The sequence below is a fragment of the Triticum dicoccoides genome, chromosome 2A (genome assembly GCF_002162155.2).
Source record: "Triticum dicoccoides isolate Atlit2015 ecotype Zavitan chromosome 2A, WEW_v2.0, whole genome shotgun sequence".
Taxonomy (NCBI): domain Eukaryota; kingdom Viridiplantae; phylum Streptophyta; class Magnoliopsida; order Poales; family Poaceae; genus Triticum; species Triticum dicoccoides.
In genome coordinates, this window is record NC_041382.1 from 597,214,325 (window position 1) to 597,239,849 (window position 25,525).

A 25,525-nucleotide genomic window follows, 5' to 3' on the forward strand; every position below is an offset into this window, starting at 1 on the left:
GAGGGAGGGGAAAATGCGATGCGGGACCCGCCGGCCGTGAGGGTTTATATAGCAGGCCGATAAGCATTGGAATTTTGGGGGATTTCACCAAGTCGGACGGGAAGCTTGCGCGGGAACCTGTGTGGTTGCGCGGGAATAGGCTCACCAATGATTCATTGGCGCCACCGTTTGGTGAAAAGAATGCCCCCGTGCGCTGCGCAAGCTTGTGCTATAAGCCGTCTGCGACAGCGGGGTGACAAGACGCGCGAGAGGAGAACGAAAGGCCACGTACACATATGGTTAATAAGAAAATGTTTGCGATTTAATTACCTACTATACCCCCGTCCTGGTTTATAAGTAGGATTTAGCTAATAAAATATGAATGCAAGTCACCAAAGGTTATATCGTTGGAGTCGTATTTGAACATAGTTTCCAGCTATACAATTTTTGTAACATGCATTAACACTTTTTTGGGTTAAATTTAAGGTTATATACCAGCAAGCATTTGCCGGAAACACACACAGCTTATTCCATCACAAACAACTTCGATGGATCAACTGTATGCCACATATCGCACAGGCAACTCTAATCTGGTTCGTGCTTGATGTCTCCGACATCACTCGCACAGTTCATCATATTTGCCACCTATCACTGTGTCGGCCTCTGCTCGCGTCCCTCGGCAAGCTCTGCTCACCGTTAGGCACCGCGGCGCGCTCTGCTCGCGTCCGTTGGCATGCTGGGCTTGTGGACACCTTTTCCTTGCGTGTTCAACTGTTATATGCATATATATGGTTGCTCGTCGTTGAGGCGACCGTGGAGCGCTTGCTTACGTCCCTCCGCGCACGCTCTGCCAGTGGTTGGGCGTGCGCACGATCACGTCAGGGGGCCCATGTGCATGCGGTTGCGCTGCGCGCGTTGCGACGCGATGCAGTTACATGCGACATGATGGAGTTACGCGCTGCAAATTAGAACTACGATCAGGCCCTGTCGATATTCTTGGCCGTCCGGCTTCCCCTTTAATTCCCGCGGTCATTGTAACATTAGTCTCTTCAACCTTTCCATCGCGCCTCACAACACAACAAGCACACCCACGACGACACATAGAGAGGGGATGTGTAGCGGCTCTCCAATGGAGTTCGGCGAGCATAGAGTGGAGACCCACGTGAGGGAGACAGATCTCTCGGTGGTGTACACCATCGACCCGGCCATGGTGGACGAATACATCAACAGCGTTGAGCAGTTGCTTGCTCGAGACAAGTACAAGGTGGTCGGCATCGACCACCAGTACACCATCGGTCGTCCCGACATAGATCATAAGGTTGCCGTCGCTCAGTTGTGCGTGAACCATCATGTCCTCATCTACCACTACTGCATGGCCACAAAGCCTTGCGACTGTTTCAACAAGTTTGTCAACAGCACCGACTACAAGTTTGCCACGGTGGAAACCACCGATGACGTAAAAGCGCTCAGTGTTACGGGCTTGGCCTTGTCGGCGTTCTGGGAACGGGGGTCCCCAGACTTTCCTGCCTGCGGCCCACAAAGTGGCTCAACCAACGGCCCTGTACGGCCCATATTCACCAGCAAACACTCAAGACCCTCGCGAGGGGCCAAGCCTCATGAGGCGGACGATGCAAGACCTCCTCAGGGGCGGCCTCACCAGGCTGGCTCGCGAGGAGCTGATACGTCTCCAACGTATCTATAATTTTTTATTGTTCCATGCTATTATAATATCTGTTTTGGATGTTAATGGGCTTTATTTTACAATTTTATTTTATTTTTGGGACTAACCTATTAACCAGAGGCCCAGCCCAAATTGTTGTTTTTGCCTATTTCAGTGTTTCGTAGAAAAGGAATATCAAACGGAGTCCAAACGGAATGAAACCTTCGTGAACGTGATTTTTGGAACAAACGTGATCCAGAGAACTTGGAGTGGACGTCAAGAAACGAACGAGGCGGCCACGAGGCAGGGGGCGCGCCTAACCCCCTGGGCGCACCCTCCCCCTCGTGGGCCCCTCGTGGCTCAAACGACCTACTTCTTCCTCATATATATGTTCACATACCCTGCAAACATCCAGGAGCACCACGAAACCCTATTTCCACTGCCGCAACCTTCTGTACCCAAGAGATCCCATCTTGGGGCCTTTTCTGGAGCTCCGTTGGAGGGGGCATTGATCACGGAGGGCCTCTACATCAACTCCATGGCCCCTCCGATGATGTGTGAGTAGTTTACCTCAGACCATCGGGTCCATAGCTAGTAGCCAGATGGCTTATTCTCCCTCTCTTTGGATCTCAATACAAAGTTCTCCTCGATTCCCTTGGAGATCTATTCGATGTAACCTTCTTTTGCGGTGTGTTTGTCGAGATCCGATGAATTGTGGGTTTATGATCAAGTCTATCTATGAACAATATTTGAATCTTCTTTGAATTCTTTTACGTATGATTGGTTTATCTTTGCAAGTCTCTTTGAATTATCAGTTTGGTTCGGCCTACTAGATTGATCTTTCTTGCAATGGGAGAAGTGCTTAGCTTTGGGTTCAATCTTGCGGTGCTCGATCTTTCTTTACAGAAAGGGAAACGACACGTATTTGTTGGGGAACGTAGCAGAAATTCAAAATTTTCCTACGTGTCACCAAGATCAATCTATGGAGTCATCTAGCAACGAGAGAGGAGTGGATCTACATACCCTTGTAGATCGCGCGCGGAAGCGTTCAAGAGAACGGGGTTGATGGAGTCGTACTCGTCGTGATCCAAATCACCGATGATCCTAGCGCCGAACGGACGGCACCTCCGCGTTCAACACACGTACGGAGCAGCGACGTCTCCTCCTTCTTGATCCAGCAAGGGGGGAGGAGAGGTTGATGGAGATCCAACAGCACGAAGGCGTGGTGGTGGAAGTAGCGGGATTCCAACAGGGCTTCTCCAAGCGCTGCGGGAGGAGGGAGATGTGTCACGGGAGGGAGAGGGAGGCGCCAGGGCTTAGGTATGGTTGCCCTCCCTTCCCCCCACTATATATAGGGCCAAGGAAGAGGGGGGCGCAGCCTTGGCCCTTCCTCCAAGGAAGGGTGCGGCCAAGGGAGGAGTCCCTCCTCCCCAAGGCACCTCGGAGGTGCCTTCCCCCTTTAGGACTCTTCCTTTCCCTCTTCTCTTGGCGCATGGGCCTCTTGGGGCTGGTGCCCTTGGCGCATATAGGCCAAGGCGCACCCCCTACAGCCCATGTGGCCCCCCGGGGCAGGTGGCCCCACCCGGTGGACCCCCGGGACCCTTCCGGTGGTCCCGGTACAATACCGGTGACCCTGAAACTTGTCCCGATGGCCGAAATAGCACTTCCTATATATAAATCTTTACCTCCGGACCATTCCGGAACTCCCCGTGACGTCCGAGATCTCATCCGGGACTCCGAACAACTTTCGGGTTACCGCATACTAATATCTCTATAACCCTAGCGTCACCGAACCTTAAGTGTGTAGACCCTATGGGTTTGGGAACCATGTAGACATGACCGAGACGTTCTCCGGTCAATAACCAACAGCGGGATCTGGATACCCATGTTGGCTCCCACATGTTCCACGATGATCTCATCAAATGAACCACGATGTCAAGGACTTAATCAAACTCGTATACAATTCCCTTTGTCTAGCGGTACGATACTTGCCCGAGATTCGATCGTCGGTATCCCGATACCTTGTTCAATCTCATTACCGGCAAGTCTCTTTACTCGTTCCGTAACACATCATCCCGTGATCAACTCCTTGGTCACGTTGTGCACATTATGATGATGTCCTACCGAGTGGGCCCAGAGATACCTCTCCGTCACACGGAGTGATAAATCCCAGTCTTGATTCGTGCCAACCCAACAGACACTTTCGGAGATACCCGTAGTGTACCTTTATAGCCACCGAGTTACGTTGTGACGTTTGGCACACCCAAAGCACTCTTACGGTATCCGGGAGTTTCACAATCTCATGGTTTAAGGAAATGATACTTGACATTAGAAAAGCTTTAGCATACGAACTACACGATCTAGTGCTATGCTTAGGATTGGGTCTTGTCCATCACATCATTCTCCTAATGATGTGATCCCATTATCAATGACATCCAATGTCCATGGTCAGGAAACCGTGACCATCTGTTGATCAACGAGCTAGTCAACTAGAGGCTTACTAGGGACATGGTGTTGTCTATGTATCCACACATGTATCTGAGCTTCCTATCAACACAATTCTAGCATGGATAATAAACGATTATCATGAACAAGGAAATATAATAATAACTAATTTATTATTGCCTCTAGGGCATATTTCCAACAGTCTCCCACTTGCACTAGAGTCAATAATCCAGTTCACATCGATATGTGATTAACACTCAAGGTCACATCCCCATGTGACTAACACCCAAAGAGTTTACTAGAGTCAATAATCTAGTTCACATTACCATGTGATTAACACTCAATGAGTTCTGGGTTTGATCATGTTATGCTTGTGAGAGATGTTATAGTCAACGGGTCTGAATCTTTCAGATCCGTATGTACTTCGCAAATTTCTTATGTCATCTTGTAGATGCAACTACTACGCTACATTTGGAGCTATTCCAAATAACTATTCTACTATACGAATCCAGTTTACTACTCAGAATAATCTGGATTAGTGTCAAAGTTTGCATCGGCGTAACCCTTTACGATGAACTCTTTTACCACCTCCATAATCGAGAAAATTCCTTAGTCCACTAGTTACTAAGGATAACTTTGACCGCTGTCTTGTGATCCATTCTTAGATCACTCTTGTACCCCTTGACTGACTCATGGCAAGGCACATTTCAGGTGCGGTACACAGCATAGCATACTGTAGAGCCTATGTCTTAAGCATAGGGGATGACCTTCGTCCTTTCTCTCTATTCTGTCGTGGTCGAGCTTTAAGTCTTAACTTCATACCTTACAACTCAGGCAAGAACTCCTTCTTTGACTGATCCATCTTGAACACCTTCAAGATCATGTCAAGGTATGTGCTCATTTGAAAGTGCCATTAAGCGTTTTGATCTATCCTTATAGATCTTGATGCTCAATGTTCAAGTAGCTTGAACCAGGCTTTCCATTGAAAAACACTTTCCAAATAACCCTATATGCTTTCCAGAAATTCTACGTCATTTCTGATCAACAATATGTCAACAACATATACTCATCAGAAATTCTATAGTGCTCCCACTCACTTCTTTGGAAATACAAGTTTCTCATAAACTTTGTATAAACCCAAAATCTTTGATCATCTCATCAAAGCATACATTCCAACTCCGAGATGCTTACTCCAGTCCTTAGAAGGATTGCTAGAGCTTTGCATACTTATTAGCATCTTTCAGGATTGACAAAACCTTCCGGTTGTATCACATACAACCTTTCGTCGAGGAAACAATGTTTTGACATCCTATCTGCAAGATTTCATAAATAATGCAGTAATCGCTAATATAATTCCAACAGACTCTTAGCATCGCTACGAGTGAGAAAGTCTCACCGTAGTCAACTCCTTGAACTTGTCGGGAAACTTCTTAACGACAAGTCGAGCTTTCTTAATGGTGACATTTACCATCATTGTCCGTCTTCCTTTCAAAATCCATCTGCACTCAACAGCCTTACGACCATCAAGATGTTCTGCCAAAGTCTACACTTTGTTTTCATACATGGATCCTCTCTCGGATTTTATGGCCTCGAGCCATTTATCGGAATCCGGGCCCACCATCGCTTCTCCATAGCTCGTAGGTTCATTGTTGTCTAGCAACATGACTTCCAAGATAGGATTACGTACCACTCTGAAGTAGTACGCATCCTTGTCATCCCACGAGGTTTGGTAGTGACTTGATCTAAAGTTTCATGATCACTATCATAAGCTTCCACTTCAATTGGTGTAGGTGCCAGAGGAACAACTTCCTGTGCCCTGCCACACACTAGTTGAAGAGACGGTTCAATAACCTCATTAAGTCTCCACCATTCTCCCACTCAATTCTTTCGTGAGAAACTTTTCCTCGAGAAAGGACCCGATTCTAGAAACAATCCCTTATTGCTTTCGGATCTGAGATAGGAGGTATACCCAACTATTTTGGGTGTCCTATGAAGATGCATTTATCCGCTTCGGGTTCGAGCTTATCAGCCTGAAACTTTTTCACATAAGCGTCGCAGCCCCAAACTTTTAAGAAATGACATCTTAGGTTTCCCTAAACCATAGTTCATACGGTGTCATCTCATCAGAATTTCGTGGTGCCCTATTTAAAGTGAATGTGGTTGTCTTTAATGCCTAACCCATAAACTATCGTGGTAATTCGATAAGAGACATCATGGTATGCATCATATCCAATAGGGTGCAGTTATGATGTTCGTACACACCATCACACTATGGTGTTCCAGGCTGTATTAGTTATGAAACAATTTCCACAATGTCTTAATTATGTGCCAAACTCCTAATTCAGATATTCATCTCTATGATCATATCATAGATCTTTTATCCTCTTGTCACGACGATCTTTCAACTTCACCCTGAAATTACTTGAACCTTTCAATAATTCAGACTCGTGATTCATCAAGTAAATATACTCAACATCTACTCAAATCATCTGTGAAGTAAGAACATAACGATATCCACTACACGCCTCAGCACTCATTGGACTGCACACATCAAAATGTATTACTTCCAACAAGTTGCTTGCTAGTTCCATTTTACTGAAAACGAGGCTTTCAGTCATCTTGCCCATGTGGTATGATTTGCATGTCTCAAGTGATTCAAAATCAAGTGAGTCCAAACGATCCATCTGTATAGAGTTTCTTCATGCATATCTACCAACAAACATGGTTTGCATGTCTCAATCCTTTCAAAAATGAGTGAGTCCAAAGATCCATCAACATGGAGCTTCTTCATGCGTTTTATACCGATATGACTTACGTGGTAGTGCCACAAGTAGGTGGTACTATCATTACTATCTTTTGGCATGAACATGTGTATCACTACGATCGAGATTCAACAAACAATTCATTTCAGGTGTAAGACCATTGAAGGTATTATTCAAATAAACAGAGTAACCATTATTCTCCTTAAATGGATAACCGTATTGCGATGGACATAATCCAATCATGTCTATGCTCAATGCAAGCACCAATGTCGATGGTAGAGGGCGCGTACGATATTTGATCAACCTTGGAAATACTTCCAACACATATCATCATCTCACCTTTCAGCTAGTCTCCGTTTATTCCGTAGCTTTTATTTCGAGTTACTAACAATTAGCAACTGAACCGGTATCTAATACCCTGGTGCTACTAGGAGTACTAGTAAAGTACACATTAACATAATGTATATCCAATATACTTCTATCGACCTTGCCAGCCTTCTTATCTACCAAGTATCTAGGGTAATTCTGCTCCAGTGGCTGTTCCCTTTATTACAGAAGTACTTAGTCTCGGGTTTGGGTTCAACCTTGGGTTTCTTCACTAGAGCAGCAGCTGAATTGCCGTTTCATGAAGTATCCCTTCGTGCCCTTGCCCTACTTGAAACTAGTGGTTTCACCAACCATCAACAATTGATGCTCCTTCTTGATTTCTACTTTTGTGGCGTCAAACATCGCGAATATCTCAAGGATCATCATATATGTCCCTGATGTATTATAGTTCATCACGAAGCTCTAGCAGCTTGGTGGTGATAACTTCGGAGAACCATCACTATTTCATCTGGAAGATCAACTCCTACTCGATTCAAGCGATTGTTGTACTCAGACAATCTGAGCACAAGTTCAACAATTGAGCTTTTCTCCCTTAGTTTGCAGGCTAAGAAAATCGTCGAAGGTCTTATACCTCTTGACGTGGGCACGAGCCTAAAATCCCAATTTCAGCCCTCGAAACATCTCATATGTTTCGCGACATTTCAAAAACGTCTTTGGTGCCTCAATTCTAAACCATTTAGCATTACGGACTGAACTATCATGTAGTCATCAAAACGTGTATGTCAGATGTTCGCAACATCCACAGACGACGTTCGAGGTTCAGCACACTGAGCGGTGCATTAAGGACATAAGCCTTCTATGAAGCAATGAGGACAATCCTCAGTTTACGGACCTAGTCCACATAATTGCTACTATCAACTTTCAACTAAATTTTCTCTAGGAACATATCTAAACAGTAGAACAGAAGCGCGAGCTACGACATAATTTGCGAAGACCTTTTGACTATGTTCAGGATAATTAAGTTCATCTTATGAACTCCCACTCAGATAGACATCCCTCTAGTCATCTAAGTGATTACATGATCCGAGTCAACTAGGCCGTGTCCGATCATCACGTGAGACGGACTAGTCAACGTCGGTGAACATCTTCATGTTGATCGTATCTTCTATACGACTCATGCTCGACCTTTCAGTCTTCTGTGTTCCGAGGCCATGTCTGTACACATGCTAGGCTCGTCAAGTCAACCTAAGTGTTTTGCGTGTGTAAATTTGTCTTACACCCGTTGTATGTGAACGTTAGAATCTATCACACCCGATCATCACGTGGTGCTTTGAAACAACAAACTGTCGCAACGGTGCACAGTTAGGGGGAACACTTTCTTGAAATTTTAATGAGGGATCATCTTATTTACTACCGTCGTTCTAAGCAAATAAGATGTATAAACATGATAAACATCACATGCAATCAAATAATAGTGACATGATATGGCCAATATCATATAGCTCCTTTGATCTCCATCTTGGGGCTCCATGATCATCTTGTCACCGGCATGACACCATGATCTCCATCATCATGATCTCTATCATCGTGTCTTCATGAAGTTATCTCGTCAACTATTACTTCTACTACTATAGCTAACGGTTAGCAATAAAGTAAAGTAATTACATGACGTTTAAGTTGACACGCAGGTCATAAATAAATAAAGACAACTCCTATGGCTCTTGCCGGTTGTCATACTCATCGACATGCAAGTCGTGATTCCTATTACAAGAACACGATCATCTCATACATCACATATATCATTCATCACATCCTTTGGCCATATCACATCACATAGCATACCCTGCAAAAACAAGTTAGACGTCCTCTAATTGTTGTTTGCATGTTTTATGTGGCTGCTACGGGTTTCTAGCAAGAACGTTTCTTACCTACGCAAAGACCACAACGTGATATGCCAATTGCTATTTACCCTTCATAAGGACCCTTTTCATCGAATCCGACCCGACTAAAGTGGGAGAGACAGACACCCGCTAGCCACCTTATGCAACTAGTGCATGTCAGTCGGTGGAACCAGTCTCACGTAAGAGTACGTGTAAGGTCGGTCCGGGCCGCTTCATCCCATGATGCCGCCGAATCAAGATAAGACTAGTAACGGCAAGCATATTGAACAAAATCAACGCCCACAACTACTTTGTGTTCTACTCGTGCATAGAAATTACGCATAGACCTAGCTCATGATGCCACTGTTGGGGAACGTAGCAGAAATTCAAAATTTTCCTACGTGTCACCAAGATCAATCTATGGAGTCATCTAGCAACGAGAGAGGAGTGGATCTACATACCCTTGTAGATCGCGCGCGGAAGCGTTCAAGAGAACGGGGTTGATGGAGTCGTACTCGTCGTGATCCAAATCACCGATGATCCTAGCGCCGAACGGACGGCACCTCCGCGTTCAACACACGTACGGAGCAGCGACGTCTCCTCCTTCTTGATCCAGCAAGGGGGGAGGATAGGTTGATGGAGATCCAACAGCACGACGGCGTGGTGGTGGAAGTAGCGGGATTCCAACAGGGCTTCGCCAAGCGCTGCGGGAGGAGGGAGATGTGTCATGGGAGGGAGAGGGAGGCGCCAGGGCTTAGGTATGGTTGCCCTCCCTTCCTCCCACTATATATAGGGCCAAGGGAGAGGGGGCGCGCAGCTTTGGCCCTTCCTCCAAGGAAGGGTGAGGCCAAGGGAGGAGTCCCTCCTCCCCAAGGCACCTCGGAGGTGCCTTCCCCCTTTAGGACTCTTCCTTTCCCTCTTCTCTTGGAGCATGGGCCTCTTGGGGCTGGTGCCCTTGGCCCATATAGGCCAAGGCGCACCCCCTACAGCCCATGTGGCCCCCCGGGGCAGGTGGCCCCACCCGGTGGACCCCCGGGACCCTTCCGTTGGTCCCGGTACAATATCGGTGACCCTGAAACTTGTCCTGATGGCCGAAATAGCACTTCCTATATATAAATCTTTACCTCTGGACCATTCCGGAACTCCTCGTGACGTCCGGGATCTCATCCGGGACTCCGAACAACTTTCGGGTTACCGCATACTAATATCTCTATAACCCTAGCGTCACCGAACCTTAAGTGTGTAGACCCTACGGGTTCGGGAACCATGTAGACATGACCGAGACGTTCTCCGGTCAATAACCAACAGCGGGATCTGGATACCCATGTTGGCTCCCACATGTTCCACGATGATCTCATCGGATGAACCACGATGTCAAGGACTTAATCAATCCCGTATACAATTCCCTTTGTCTAGCGGTACGATACTTGCCCGAGATTCGATCGTCGGTATCCCGATACCTTGTTCAATCTCGTTACCGGCAAGTCTCTTTACTCGTTCCATAACACATCATCCCGTGATCAACTCCTTGGTCACATTGTGCACATTATGATGATGTCCTATCGAGTGGGCCCAGAGATACCTCTCCGTCACACGGAGTGACAAATCCCAGTCTTGATTCGTGCCAACCCAACAGACACTTTCGGAGATACCCGTAGTGTACCTTTATAGCCACCCAGTTACGTTGTGACGTTTGGCACACCCAAAGCACTCTTACGGTATCCGGGAGTTGCACAATCTCATGGTTTAAGGAAATGATACTTGACATTAGAAAAGCTTTAGCATACGAACTACACGATCTAGTGCTATGCTTAGGATTGGGTCTTGTCCATCACATCATTCTCCTAATGATGTGATCCCGTTATCAATGACATCCAATGTCCATGGTCAGGAAACCGTGACCATCTATTGATCAACGAGCTAGTCAACTAGAGGCTTACTAGGGACATGGTGTTGTCTATGTATCCACACATGTATCTGAGCTTCCTATCAATACAATTCTAGCATGGATAATAAACGATTATCATGAACAAGGAAATATAATAATAACTAATTTATTATTGCCTCTAGGGCATATTTCCAACAGTATTGTCATGGCAGTAGATCGGTTTTGTGGGAACGTCGTTGGTCCACCCGAATGGGAGTGCGAGGCCATGGGTTCCGTAGTGTGGGTATAGTGTACTAACCTCTGCAGAATGTATATTAAATCTATCGATAGCCGCGCCCGCGATAAGGGCCCAGTTCGTAGTTGGTCACACTATGAGTCAACAATAATAATAAAAATGTGCTTAATAATAACCCCGGTTCGAGGATGAGATAAGCTGGTTGTGATCGCCGAAAGGATCACTGTTTGAGACCAAGTGTTGGTCATGGTTGTGATCACCGGAATGATCACTGTGGTATCGAGGATACCGAGTTGTTGGATATGTTGTGCGAGAATCGTGGGTAAAGATCAAGCTCCTTGTGGTCATTTGATGATTACTACGGTATTGCTTATACCAAGCTTGATTTGATCCTGAGATGATCGTGTAATGTCCGAAGTTGGTAAGTGATGCATGTGATTGTTACGAGGTAACCCGGACGGAATAAATGGTGCATATAGTGTCATCATGTTGCATGCTAGTATCATCATATTTATATATTCATGCCATGATCATATTGTTCTAGCCATATTGTGTTCATGTTATGTTATCCTGATGATCTCAGGATAATTCCTGCTTAACCTGTAATTGCCATGCTGTTGCTTGTCTTGAATGCTTCTGGTTATTGTTTGCTTGCAAGTACATTCAATGTACTGACCTGGCGTGTCATGCCAGTTTGCAGGTCGTGCCTGGATTGCTTGTTTGTTTGGTATTATTCCTGTGTTCGCGAGCTAGGATAAACGTTCCAGCTAGAGTCCCTGCGGATTGGAGTCCATCATTGCCGTTTGTTGTTCCGCTGCTTCGAGTTGTTATGCTTCTTGTATAGAGCAACCGTGGTTGGCATAATGTTGCCATGCCGATGTTATTCATTGTAATATCGGAACCCGTGTATTCATATTCGCGTTGTAATAGAGAGCTGGTTTGTTCTATACTAAGCAGTGCCGTATTCCAAAAGACTTCACCTCGATCTCTGGGCTGGAATACGGGGCGTTCCGTTTTTCTCTAAGCCGGGGTGCCACAGGCTTGGTATCAGAGCAGGTCTGGGTGTAGAGCGTCCTAGTCCGTTGGAATGTTAGAAAACGGTAGGATAGGATCTGGTTGTTACCCCTGCTTGCTGCATTTGGTTGTTTCATTTGTTTGCTGCAAATAGTCTTATTTCGGTTACCATTAACTCCTGTTTCATGCATAGATGGCGGTCAACTTCCACGAGTTCAGTGCCCCTCCCTTAGCTCCCGGTGCTATTCCTATTGAGTTCAGTCCCACTCCTGCACCTCTTAGCTTTGCCGCCCTCCTCGGTGACATGTGGCGTGATATTTATCCCCTCGGAGATCCACCTCATTATCAAGTATTCCAGTATTATGCTAGAGGAAGAATTCAGGAATATGTTGCTCACGCTCATCTGTCAGCCCAGATTCCTATCGGTAAGCGCACCTATAGTTTCCACGGTGGTTATGGTGCTACTCCTGAGCATGTCGTTCAGCTTGCCGCAATGGCAGGAGTCACCGGTCTTCGTCATCAAGAGAGCATGGTGCAAGAGAACCGTGCTTATCAATATTATCCCACCATCGTCGAGAATCCTAGGCGAATCCAATTTCCCTCCATCAACCCTCAAGATGACCCGGCTATCCTCGCAATGTCTTGTTACATGACGGCCGAGTGTCTTCTTATTTCTGAGTTAGTCCGAGACTCCATTCGAGCTAGGAAATTGCTTGGTGTCACTTTACCTCAGTCTCCGCCAGCTTCTCCAACTCCTCCGCCTCGTCCATCCGGAGTTTCAGAGTTAGCGGTTCCACTTGCTACTCCCTTAGCTTCCTCGTCAGTCCGCGAGCGTTTGCTCAAGCGTAGGATGTATTCCTTCGTGTAGTGCTTGGGCATCTGTTGTAGTATCATGCTTGTGTGTGTCTGTGTGGAGAAGCTTGTAGCTTGTTTGCTGTGTGCTTTGTTGCAATAAATCATTTTCTCGTGCTTCTTTGTTTTAAATCGTCGGTGTTACCCCCTTATGGAAATTATTCCTCGATCGACACCGGATTAGAAGAAGCCGAAAGCAGTACAGATATACACCAAGAGATTCAGTTAAAAGCAACGAGGTTTTCAACCGACAACATCGTATTGCAGACATGCGTCCGAATACAAATTGTATTCTGATCATACTTTCAGCAACAAGTACCTGTCAGAGATACACTTTATCGCAGCAAAGATTAAATCAGAAAGAGGACAAAATTGGATCAACAATGCATTTCAAGTCACAGGTATGGGCTATGCACAATGAATTCAGCAAGGATAGTCAGACAATTCTTGCCATATAAGTAATCAACTGCCAGATTGACAAAATATATATATATATATATATATATATATATATATATATATCATTCCATTCACCAAGAAAACCAGTTCCGTCCATCTCCACAATTTATTGACGACGTATACAAAGATATGGTTCCCAGTCTGCATTGGTAGGGAACGAATGGATTCCCATGCAAGATATCAAGTCTTCTCGATAAAATACTACAAAAACTTCTGTCCTAAGGTACCGAGTCTTCCCTAGCAAAGTCTTTAAGGGGGGAATCTTATGAGGTATGATACCCCATTTTTCCTCAAGAAGATATCCACCAAAGGCTTCGAGCATAAGCTATCCAGTCTTCCCCAGCACGGTATCCCGATGGCTTCCAATGCAAGCTGCCCACTCTTCTTCAATACGACACTAGTACAAGACATGAAATTATTAATCGACAACATATGACAGTGTTTTCCAAGTGGTAGATCTGCAACAGTTGGGTCTGAAACCAGAAATAGTCAGAACAAAGGTATGCCTCGAGAATCAGATGTTTGGTCATACAATGAGTATGCTGCCAAGTCCATGCAAGTCCCTCGCACAAGGAAGAATTCACGGTACGCATTCGACAACCTCACCGGTTATTCAAGAAACAAAAACCAGTGGGTGAGGCCATAGTCAACAAGTATTGAAGGAAAGACAACATTGAGACAATAATCTTGGTAGTGATTATCAAGATCAGTCCCGCACATCCAACAATATGATGTTATTAACCCTGTCACTGTCCGGCATAATCCACAACAGTATTGAGATCTGTATAACCACACGTGAACCGGATAAATATAACGAGGCTCAAAACATGAACTAGACCAAGGTATGAGTGCCAGATATTGTACGTAACAGTATTCAGGGCCGCAAAAATAATCAAGGATATATATAAGGCCCCGCTCTTTCAGTTGAGGATCCAGATGAAGAAAGTAATAACGAAAGAGCAAGACCAACAATACAGGTATGCCGGTTATTATGTGAAAAATGTGGATGCCCAAGACCGTCTTATTACACGACAAACCCAAGCAAAGATCCACCTAAGAGGTATACTCCATTGTGGTAAGGACCTCACAGCGAGGCAACCAGCTCAGTCCATAGTATGCTTAGAACTGTCAGCATTGAATACCCAAGTCTGTCTAGTCAGACTCATGGACAGCTCAATATATTGACCTCAACACCCGTGATGGAGCATCGCACAGACTGTTATTCCCAGGGAGATACTGGCAAAAATGAAGAATCCGTGTGAAAACATATACTTTGAGGATTGTTATCTCTCGCATAAGGGAAGCAATTACAAGCATAGCCTGTGTGGATGGGATTCTTTGCAAAGATCACAGCCAGTCAAGTCTGCAAATCCTATCATTAGGAGATGGTGCATTTTTATACCAGTCATGACAAGCGACAGTCAAACCTTGGTACAACTTGGATACTCAAGGCTGTGAAGCTAGTCAAGATAAGTCAGAAACTCCTGCAAGATGTCAGAATCCATTAGCAAAACAGGTATGATCCATCTCACTGTTTTAAACCTAGAAGGCATGCATATATTCGTGGAAACCGATGCCTGGGTAGATGAGATTCTTTGTTCCACGGGAAGATATGTTCCCCAATTCCGTGAAATATTCTCGGTACTCGATACTAGAATAACATTTCCAGCAAGGATCAATATCAAGAAGGACAAGTATGTCCGTACAAATAATATTTCGGATGCTAGCTCGGCCAACAAATATGAAAAGAAAATTTGAGTCAGTATAAACAGCAACCTATGAGGTAAGTTCTGTCAATATGTCAGATCGAGTGAAGCAAACCACCCCAGATCAAGACAGTCAGTTAGATCCAATTTAGTGGCAATATTATATAAGAATGAATGAAAAAACCTGAGATGGAAACAGTTTCTTCAAGTCAGAAAGATTATTTAAACCTGAGCAACCAAATCTTGAGGACGAGATTTCTTTAAGGGGGGAAGGTTTGTAACAGCCTGGATTTTTGCCCTTTTCTTTTTTACTTTGATTTTCTTGGATTTCCTGTTTTGTTTGCTTTTCCGTGGCTATGTGGTTCTGAAACTTGGGAAGATCATGTCTTCCTAGGTTTTATAGTGGCTTGTCACCCTCATCATCATCCCAAGATCATGTCATTTCCATCCTTGACCTAACCCAAAATCCTTTTGTTGGGAATATTCCTTTTCGGGTAAAGGAATAACCCTTACAACCCTAGGTTGTGAAGCAACCTATACTTCTGTCACTCCTAAAGTTCCCAAATAATTCTCATAATTTTTTAGGTAATATCTTCCTCAAATATGGCAAAATATATCATTGGACATGTTTACCATCATGCTCAATAAATTATTTTCCTATTCTGTCCTAAATATATCATTGGACATGTTTACCCAAACCTCTTGGACATTTTTTCCTGTCCAAATAATTGACCTGTGCCAAAATTCAACTCAATTTTCCTAGTAAATATTCCTGAGCAATTTTTCAAAGTTCTTGTCTGAGGGAAGTGGTTGTGAAGGAAGTACAAGCTAGGCATATCCAAATGAGTTGAAATTTTGCAAGGACCTTTATATGATCAAATAATGAATCTCCACCATATATGAGCTCATGTAACTCATCTATGTGAGCCCAGCTCCAAATCTTAGTTTCTGGTCAGATTTTTAGTTTGTGAAGCAACTATATTTTATATTGCTTCAATTGAGATGAAACTTTACCAGGACCTGCTTATACCTATATAAACTCTTTCCACCATGTTTTAGCTCAATTAGTTAATCCAATTTCCCTGTGCAATTTTTCCAAGTTTCTATCCAGAATGAAGCTTTGTGAAGCAAGTGCCACTTTGGTATTTCCAAACAGCATGAAATATTTACAGCAGCTTCATATCATTATATAACCCCTCTATGCCAAATTTCAGCTCACAGAAATCAAGTATGTGAGTGTATCATCCAAATCCCTAATTATGGCCAGTATTGCACTTTCTATAGCAACCCCCATCTAAACTCCTCCTCTTAGTATGATTTTTGGTGATCAACATCACCTTAGTGGGTGATCATCATCAAACAAACTTTTTACCACGTTACCAAGCTAGTTTAACCACAGGAAGTTACAAACACCTTCTTACTGATTTACTTTGGAGCTAAGTGCAAATCTCTTATTTGCCCCTGGACCGATTTATTTCCTCATTTTGACTGAGGGTACCAAGGTCCATCTACTGGACATGGTTGGCCACGCCAAAGAGCGCCGCTTGCGCTAGTGCGCGTGGTGATCACACTTGCGTCATGGCTACAGGCGTGCTCTAGCTTGTTCCGGACACTATGCACGTCTCCTCCCTCCTCGTCTCGACCTCAAACCTTGTCCAGGAGATCGCCCGTGCTCGACTGCGTCGCCCTGCATCACTGCCTCATCGTGGTTCGCCATCAATACGTCACAAAAGCCATGCCCGTGCCACGCCCTGCCTCTGCCCGCCATTAAAGCTTGGTCGGGAGCTCGCCCATGAGCTCGAGAAGCCTCCCCTCGGCTATATAAGGCATGCCCGAGTCCTTCCGCACCTCACCAGCCTCTCCCCAAGCCTCCTCGCCCACCAGAGCCCTCAGCCCTCTTGTCTTTTCGCCGGAGTTTGCCATGGCCGCCTCGGTTCCTCCTCGGTTCCGGTGAACCTAGCCCCTCTCCTATCCTCCAGAGATGTCCACTAGCTTCCCTGCATCCTTGCGCATCACCCCACCCCTCTAGCCCTTGCCAGAGCAGCTCGCATCATCGAGTACCTCCACCAACGAGCTCTCCGTAGCTTCCTCTGTTGACGTGGCCTCCCCTCCTCTCCACTCCTCCCCAGCGTCCCTCCTCCCTGTCCTCGCTCCTCTATCCCGATTGGGGCATGAGCGTGAGGAGGAAGAAGACGAGGCCCGCGCCCCTACCACTGGGCCCCGCCTGTCCCTCAACCCCACGCCGTAAGTGACACATGCCCGGGCCCAGGTGCAATAAGTGGAAACGTCTTCTTGAACTACGTTTTCGTTTTATGAAAGCGTATTTTGTTCCTTCTTTGGCTAAAGTGTGTTTTCTGTTAAAGAAAACGTATTTCTCTATACTGTGGCTCTGAATACGTTTTTCTTTTCAGAAAACGCAAACTGCCCGAAGGCGCTTTCTGTTTTTCCACCAGGGGCCTATTTGCTAAAAAAGTTTCATCGATAGGTCCCTCATCTTCTACACCTCATAACTCCGCATAACTCCGATCGAGGTGAAACCAGCGCTCACTTCTTCGTCTCGCCGAGCTCTATCTTTTGGTAACACTTTCACTAGGTGTTCTCGGAGTGAAAATGACCATTTTTCCCTTGCCTCTAATCAGCCCCCTCTGAGAGAGAACCGTCCGACGGTTTGTTCCGCGGCTTCACCGCACTTCTTCCCGGAGTCTCCTTCACCCCCAGGCAAGCCACAATACCCACTTGCATGATAGTCATGCAGTAGCCATGGTTTTCAACTTGAATATTTATTAATTGCTTGCTTGCTTAAAATATGGCTATAATTGTTTCAGTAATGTTTATGGATTCCTACTTATTTTCTTGCCATGTTGTTATGCACCTGGTTAGCATGCCCTGCTAGTTGCTAGTATTCCTTTCATATGCTTATGCTTGCTAGTAGTACATGTTGATGTTGGTAATGGTCTTTGGTGCATGACTGATATCTGTCCCGAGTACAGTTGTTATGCATGTCCCTTTTTGCATCCAGTTGGTTAAATGATTGCCTGGTGGCATCGTTGATATGTCTTGCATGATGTTTATTGTTGATGTTAGTGATCATGTTATGCTATGAATAGTGGTGTACTGGTAATATTCATGCTCTTCATTATGCCATGCTCAGTTGCAGATGATTCATTGTTGATATGGTGGCTAGTTATGTTGCACCCGTGCTTATGTTGATATCATGCTCATGCATTGTAATTGTATCATGTTATTTTATCATGGCTCAGCATATTTGCATTCAAGTTTAAATGGATTAAATTGAACTTGAACAACTGTTGGCTGAGTCATGGTGCCACCATATCGAACTGACCAGTGCAACCATGCTTACCTGTATGGGAAGGTCCTAACTGGGTCTATTGTCGTGCCTCTCGCCGGTGCCTCCAACGAGGGAAGGTTATGGGCGTGCGGTACCCTGGCCCGGTAAGCAGGCATAACCTTGTGTGCCCGTTGTTGTTATTATGGATCCGGTCCCCATGAGGGACATTTTGGCCACGACAGTGGTCGTTGTGTCTTTGGTAGACACAGGGCCACCCAGGACTAGCCCAGTTGGGAGTGTGTCGGAGTGGCCGAGAGAGTGTCATGGCAGTAGATCGGTTTTGTCAGAACGCCGTTGGTCCACCCGAATGGGAGTGCGAGGCCATGGGTTCCGTAGTGTGGGTACATTGTACTAACCTCTGCAGAGTGTACATTAAATCTATCGATCGCCGCACCCGTGGATAAGGGCCCAGTTCATAGTTGGTCACACTATGAGTCAACAGTAATAATAATAATGTGCTTAATAACAACCCTGTTTCTAGGATGAGATAAGCTGGTTGTAATCACCGGAAGGATCACTGTTTGAGACCAAGTGTTGGTCATGGTTGCGATCACCGGAATGATCAGCTTGGTATCGAGGATACCGAGTTGTTGGATATACGTGATGTTGTGCGAGAATCGTGGTTAAAGATCAAGCTCCTTGTGGTCATTTAATGATTACTACGGTATTGTTTATACCAAGATTGATTTGATCCTGAGATGATCGCGTAATGTTCGAAGTTGGTTAGTGATGCATGTGATGGTTACGAGGTAACCCGAACGGAATAAATGGTGCATGTAGTGTCATCATGTTGCATGCTAGTATCATCAGATTTATATATTCATGCCATGATCATATTGTTCTAGCGATATTATGTTCATGTTATGTTATCCTGATGATCTCATGATAATTCCTGCTTAACCTATAATTGCCATGTTGCTTGTCTTGAATGCTTCTGGTTATTGTGAGCTTGCAAGTACATTCAATGTACTGACCTAGCGTGTCATGCCAGTTTGCAGGTCGTGCCTGGATTTCTTGTTTGTTTGGTGTTATTCCTGTGTTCACAAGCTAGGATAAACATTCCAGCCAGAGTCCCTGGATTGGAGTCCATCATCATCGTTCGTTGTTCCGCTGTTAGTAGTTGTTTCGCTGCTTCGAGTTGTTATGCTGCTTGTATAGAGCAACCGTGGTTGGCGTAGTGTCACTATGCCGATGTTATTCGTTGTAATATCAGAACCCGTGTATTCATATTCGTGTTGTAATAGAGAGCTGGTTTGTTCTATACTAAGCAGTGCCGTATTCTAGAAGACTTCACCTCGATCGCTGGGCTTGAATACAGGGCGTTCCGGTTTTCTCTGAGCCGGGGTGCCACAGATTATTGCATCGCACACAGTTTCGTCGAAGGGTCTCTGATCGTAGTGTCGCGTTAGTAGCATCCTGCAGTTGTGGTTGCAATGCTTATGTGAAAAATCTTCAACCTGATAAGCTCAAACCCAAATCGGAGAAGTGTGTCTTCGTAGGGTACCCAAAAGAAACTGTTGGGTACACCTTCTACCACAGATCCGAAGGCAAGATCTTTGTTGCTAAGAATGGATCCTTTCTAGAGGAGTTTCTCTCAAAAGAAGTGAGTGAGAGGAAAGTAGAACTTGATGAGGTAATTGTACCTTCTCTCAAATTGGACAGTAGCACATTAGAGAAATCTGTTTCCCGTGATGTCTACAACAACTAGAGAGGAAGCTAATGACGATGATCATGAAACTTTAGATCAAGTTACTACTGGACATCGTAGGTCGAACAGAGCATGTTCCGCACCAGAGTGGTATGGTAATCCTGTTCTGGAAGTCTTGTTACTAAACCATAATGAACCTACGAACTATGAAGAAGCTATGATGAGCCCAGATTCCGGCAGATGGCTTGAGGCCATGAAATCTGAGATAGGATCCATGTATGAGAACAAAGTGTGGACTTTGGTGGACTTGCCCAATGATCGGCGAGCCATTGAGAATAAATGGATCTTGAAGAGGAAGACGGACACTGATGGTAGTATTACTATCTACAAGCTCGACTTGTCGCAAAAGGGGTTTTTGACAAGTTCAAGGAGTTGACTACGATGAGACTTTCTCACTCATAGCGATGCATAACTCTATCCAAATCATGTTAGCAATTGCCGCATTTTATGAAATCTGGCAAATGGATGTCAAAAATGCATTCATTAATGGATTTATTAAAGAAGAAGTTCTATATGATGCAACCAGAAGGTTTGGTCAATCCTAAAGGTGCTAACAAAGTGTACAAGCTCCAGTGATCCATCTATGGACTGGTGCAAGCATCTCAGAGTTGGAGAAAAGCATATGGTTTTATACAGACTTACGGTGAAGCATGTATTTACAAGAAAGTGAGTGGGAGCTCTGTAGCATTTCTTATATTATATGTGGAGGACATATTGCTGATTGGAAATGATATAGAATTTCTGGATAGCATAAAAGGATACTAGAATAAGAATATTTCAATAAAAGACCTCGGTAAAGCTACTTATGTATTGGGCATCAAGATCTATGGAGATAGATCGAGACGCTTAATAGGACTTTTACAAAGCACACACCTTGACAAGATTTTGAAGGAGTTCAAAATGGATCAGTCAAAGAAGGAACTCTAGCCTGTAGGTGTGAAGTTGAGTAAGACTCAAAAACCCGATCACGGCAGAAGATAGAAAGAGAATGAAAGTCATTCCCTATGCCTTAGCCATAGGTTCTATAAATTATGCCATACTGTGTGCCAGACCTATTGTATACCTTGCCGTGAGTTTGGCATTGGGGTACAATAGTTATCTAGGAGTAGATCACTGGACAACAGTCAAAATTATCCTTAGTTACCTAAAGAGGACTAAGGAAATGTTTCTCGGTTATGGAGGTGACAAAGATTTCGTCATAAAGGGTTACGTCGATGCATGCTTTTACACCGACCTACATGACTCTGAGTCTCAACCTAGATACGTATTGAAAGTGGGAGCAATTAGCTAGAGTAGCTCCATACAGAGCATTGTAGACACAGAAATTTGCAAAATACATACGGATCTGAATGTGAAAGGCCCGTTGACTAAACTTCTCTCACAAGAAAAACATGATCACACCTTATTACTCTTTGGGTGTTAATCACATCGCGATGTGAACTGGAATATTGACTCTAGTAAACCCTTTGGGTGTTGGTCACATGGCGATGTGAACTATGGTTGTTAATCACATAAAGATGTGAACTATTGGTGTTAAATCACATGGCGGTGTGACCTAGATTATTGACTCTAGTGCAAGTGGGAGACTAAAGGAAATATGCCCTAGAGGCAATAATAAAGTTGTTATTTTATATTTCCTTACATCATGGTAAATGTTTATTATTCATGCTTGATACATCTCCAACGTATCTATAATTTTTGATTGTTCCATGCTATTATATTATCTATTTTGGATGTTTAATGGGCTTTAATATGCTATTTTATATTATTTTTAGGACTAACCTATTAACCGGAGGCCGAGTGCCAGTTTCTATTTTTTTGCCTATTTCAGTGTTTCGAAAAAAAAGAAATACACCACGGAGCTCCACCGACGTACTTCTTTCGCCTATATATACTCTCATACCCTAAAAACATCAGGGGGAGCCATGAAACCACTTTTCCACTACCGCAACCTTCTGTACCTATGAGATCCCATCTTGGTGCCTTTTTCGGTGATCTGCCGGAGGGGGAATCGATCACGGAGGGCTTCTACATCAACACCATAGCCTCTCCGATGAAGAGTGAGTAGTTTACCATAGACCTTCGGGTCCATAGTTATTAGCTAGATGGCTTCTTCTCTCTCTTTGACCTTCAATACAAAGTTCAACTCGATGTTCTTGGAGATGTATTCGATGTAATACTCTTTTGCAGTGTGTTTGCCGAGATCCGATGAATTGTGGGTTTATGAACTTGATTATCTATGAATATTATTTGGTTCTTCTCTGAATTCTTATATGCATGATTTGATATCTTTGCAAGTCTCTTTGAATTATCGGTTTAGTTTGGCCTACTAGATTGATCTTTCTTGCAATGGGAGAAGTTCTTAGCTTTGGGTTCAATCTTGCGGTGTCCTTTCCCAGTGACAGTAGGGGCAGCAAGGCACGTATTGTATTGTTGCCATCGAGAATAAAAAGATGGGGTTTGTATCATATTGCTTGAGTTTATCCCTCTACATCATGTCATCTTGCTTAATGCATTACTCTATTCTTATGAACTTAATACTCTAGATGCATGTCGGATAGAGGTCCATGTGTGGAGTAATAGTAGTAGATGCAGAATTGTTTCAATCTACTTGACACGGACGTGACGCCTATATTCATGATCATTGCCTTAGATAACTTCATAACTATGCACTTTCTATCAATTGCTCGACAGTAATTTGTTCACATACCGTAATACATGATATCATGAGAGAAGCCACTAGTGAAACCTATGGCCCCCAGGTCTCTTTCTTATTATATTGCATCTCTTTTATTATCACATCTCGTCTACTGTTTTGCAATCTTTACTTTCCAATCTATACAACAAAATACCAAAAATATTTATCTTATTATCTCTATCAGATCTCACTTTCGCAAGTGACCGTGAATGGATTGACAACCCCTTTATCGTGTTGGTTGCGACGTTCTTGATTGTTTGTGCAGGTACTAGGTGACTTGTGTGTTGTCTCCTACTGGGTTGATACCTTGGTTCTCAAATACTAAGGGAAATACATACGCTACTTTGCTGCATCACCCTTTCCTCTTCAAGGGAAAACCAAGGCATGCTCAAGAGGTAGAAGTGCTAGAATTGTATTAACCGAAAACTTGATACATGTGTGGATACATAGACAAAACACAGTGTCCCTAGTAATCCTCTACTAAACAAGCTCGTTAATCAAAGATGGTTAAGTTTCCTTACCATAGACATGTGTTGCCATTTGATGAACGAGATCACATCATTAACAGAATGATGTGATGGACAAGACCCATCCAGTTAGCATACCATATTGATCGTTTAGTTTTATTGCTATTGCTTTCTTCATGTCAAATACATATTCCTTCGACTATGAGATTATGCCACTCCCGGATACCGGATGAATACCTTGTGTGTTATCAAACGTCACAACGTAACTAGGTGATCATAAAGATGCTCTACATGTATCTTCGAAGGTGTTTGTTGGGTTGGCATAGATCGAGATTAGGATTTGTCACTCCGAGTATCGGAGAGGTATCTCCGGGCCCTCTCGGTAATGCACATCATAATAAGCCTTGCAAGCAATGTGACTAATGAGTTAGTTACGGGATGATGTATTATGGAATGAGTAAGGAGACTTGCGAGTAACGAGATTGAACTAGGTATGAAGATACCGACGATCGAATCTCGGGCAAGTAACATACCGATGACAAAGGGATAATGTATGTTGTCATTACGCTATGACCGATAAAGATCTTCATTGAATATGTGGGAACCAATATGAGCATCCAGGTTCTGCTATTGGTTATTGACCGGAGAGGTGTCTCGGTCATGCCTACATAGTTCTCGAACCCGTAGGGTCCGCACGCTTAACGTTCAATGACGATATTGTATTATATGGGTTATGTGATTTGGTGACCCAATGTTGTTAGGAGTCTCGAATGAGATCATGGACATGATGAGGAGTCTCGAAATGGTCGAGAGGTAAGGATTCATATATAGGACACATATATTTGGACACCGGAAGTGTTCTGGGGGTACCGGGTACATATCGGGTCACCGGAAGGGGTTCCGGGCATCCCCCCGGCCACTACATGGGCCTAATGGGCGAAGAAGGGGACAGACCAGCCCCTAGGGGGCTGGTGCGCCCCATGTAGGCCAAAATAAAGGGGAAGGAAAGAGGGGAAGAGAAAAAGGAAGGGGAGAAATTCGGCCTCCCCCTTCGTTCTCTCCTCCCTCCTCTTTCCTTTCCCCTCCAGATGAATATGGAAGGGGGGAGGCCGAATTGCGAGGCACCCAAGTAGGATTCCTCCTACTTGGGGCGCTCCCTTGGCTGCCTCTCCTCCCCTCCAACCTATATATATGAGGAGGGTACCACTAGAACATACACCAACAATTGTTAGCCGTGTGTGGCGCCCCCCCTCCACAGTTTACGCCTCCGATCATATCTTCGTAGTGCTTAGGTGAAGCCCTACGTGGATCACTTCACCATTACCATCACCACGCCGTCGTGCTAACGGAACTATCCCTCAACACTTTGCTGGATCAAGAGTTCGAGGGACATCATCGAGCTGAACATGTGCAGAACTCATAGGTGTCGTACGTTCGGTGCTTGATCGGTCGGGACGTGAAGAAGATTGACTACATCAACCACGTTGTAAAACGCTTCCGCTTTCGGTCTATGAGGGTATGTGGACACACTCTCCCCTCTTGTTTCTATACATCTCCTAGATAGATATTGCGTGAGCGTATGATTTTTTTTGAAATTGCTTGCTACGTTTCCCAACACTATGCCACTAGGGGGAGCAGTGGCGGAGCTTGACAAGAATATATGGGGGGGCAAAGACAACAAAAACTTTGCCCCAATTCAAGCAACCGATAGGAACTCAATAGAACAAATATGTGGTGCAAGCAACAAGTATTTTACACTTAGATCAAATGAATAGACTTACTTAGTTAAATTACTAATCAAATGCATACATGGAAACAACAAGAAATTTCAAATTTTGTTGCCCTCAATTTGACTCGTACATGCATGCTCAGTCCTGACACTGCTGCACACGGAGGATCTTGTAGTTTAAGGTTGCAACCAGAGGAGCTCAATTCATATGGGCGGGGCAGACAGCTACGAAGGGGTGGCCGGCCGACCCATCAACTTGACGACAACTGGATAGTAGCGAAGAGCAGAAGACAACGGCCTTAGGTGCACCCTTGTTTCCCTCCTCAGCGGCGGGTTGTTCGCTAGGGGCATACTCGGATCAGAGGTG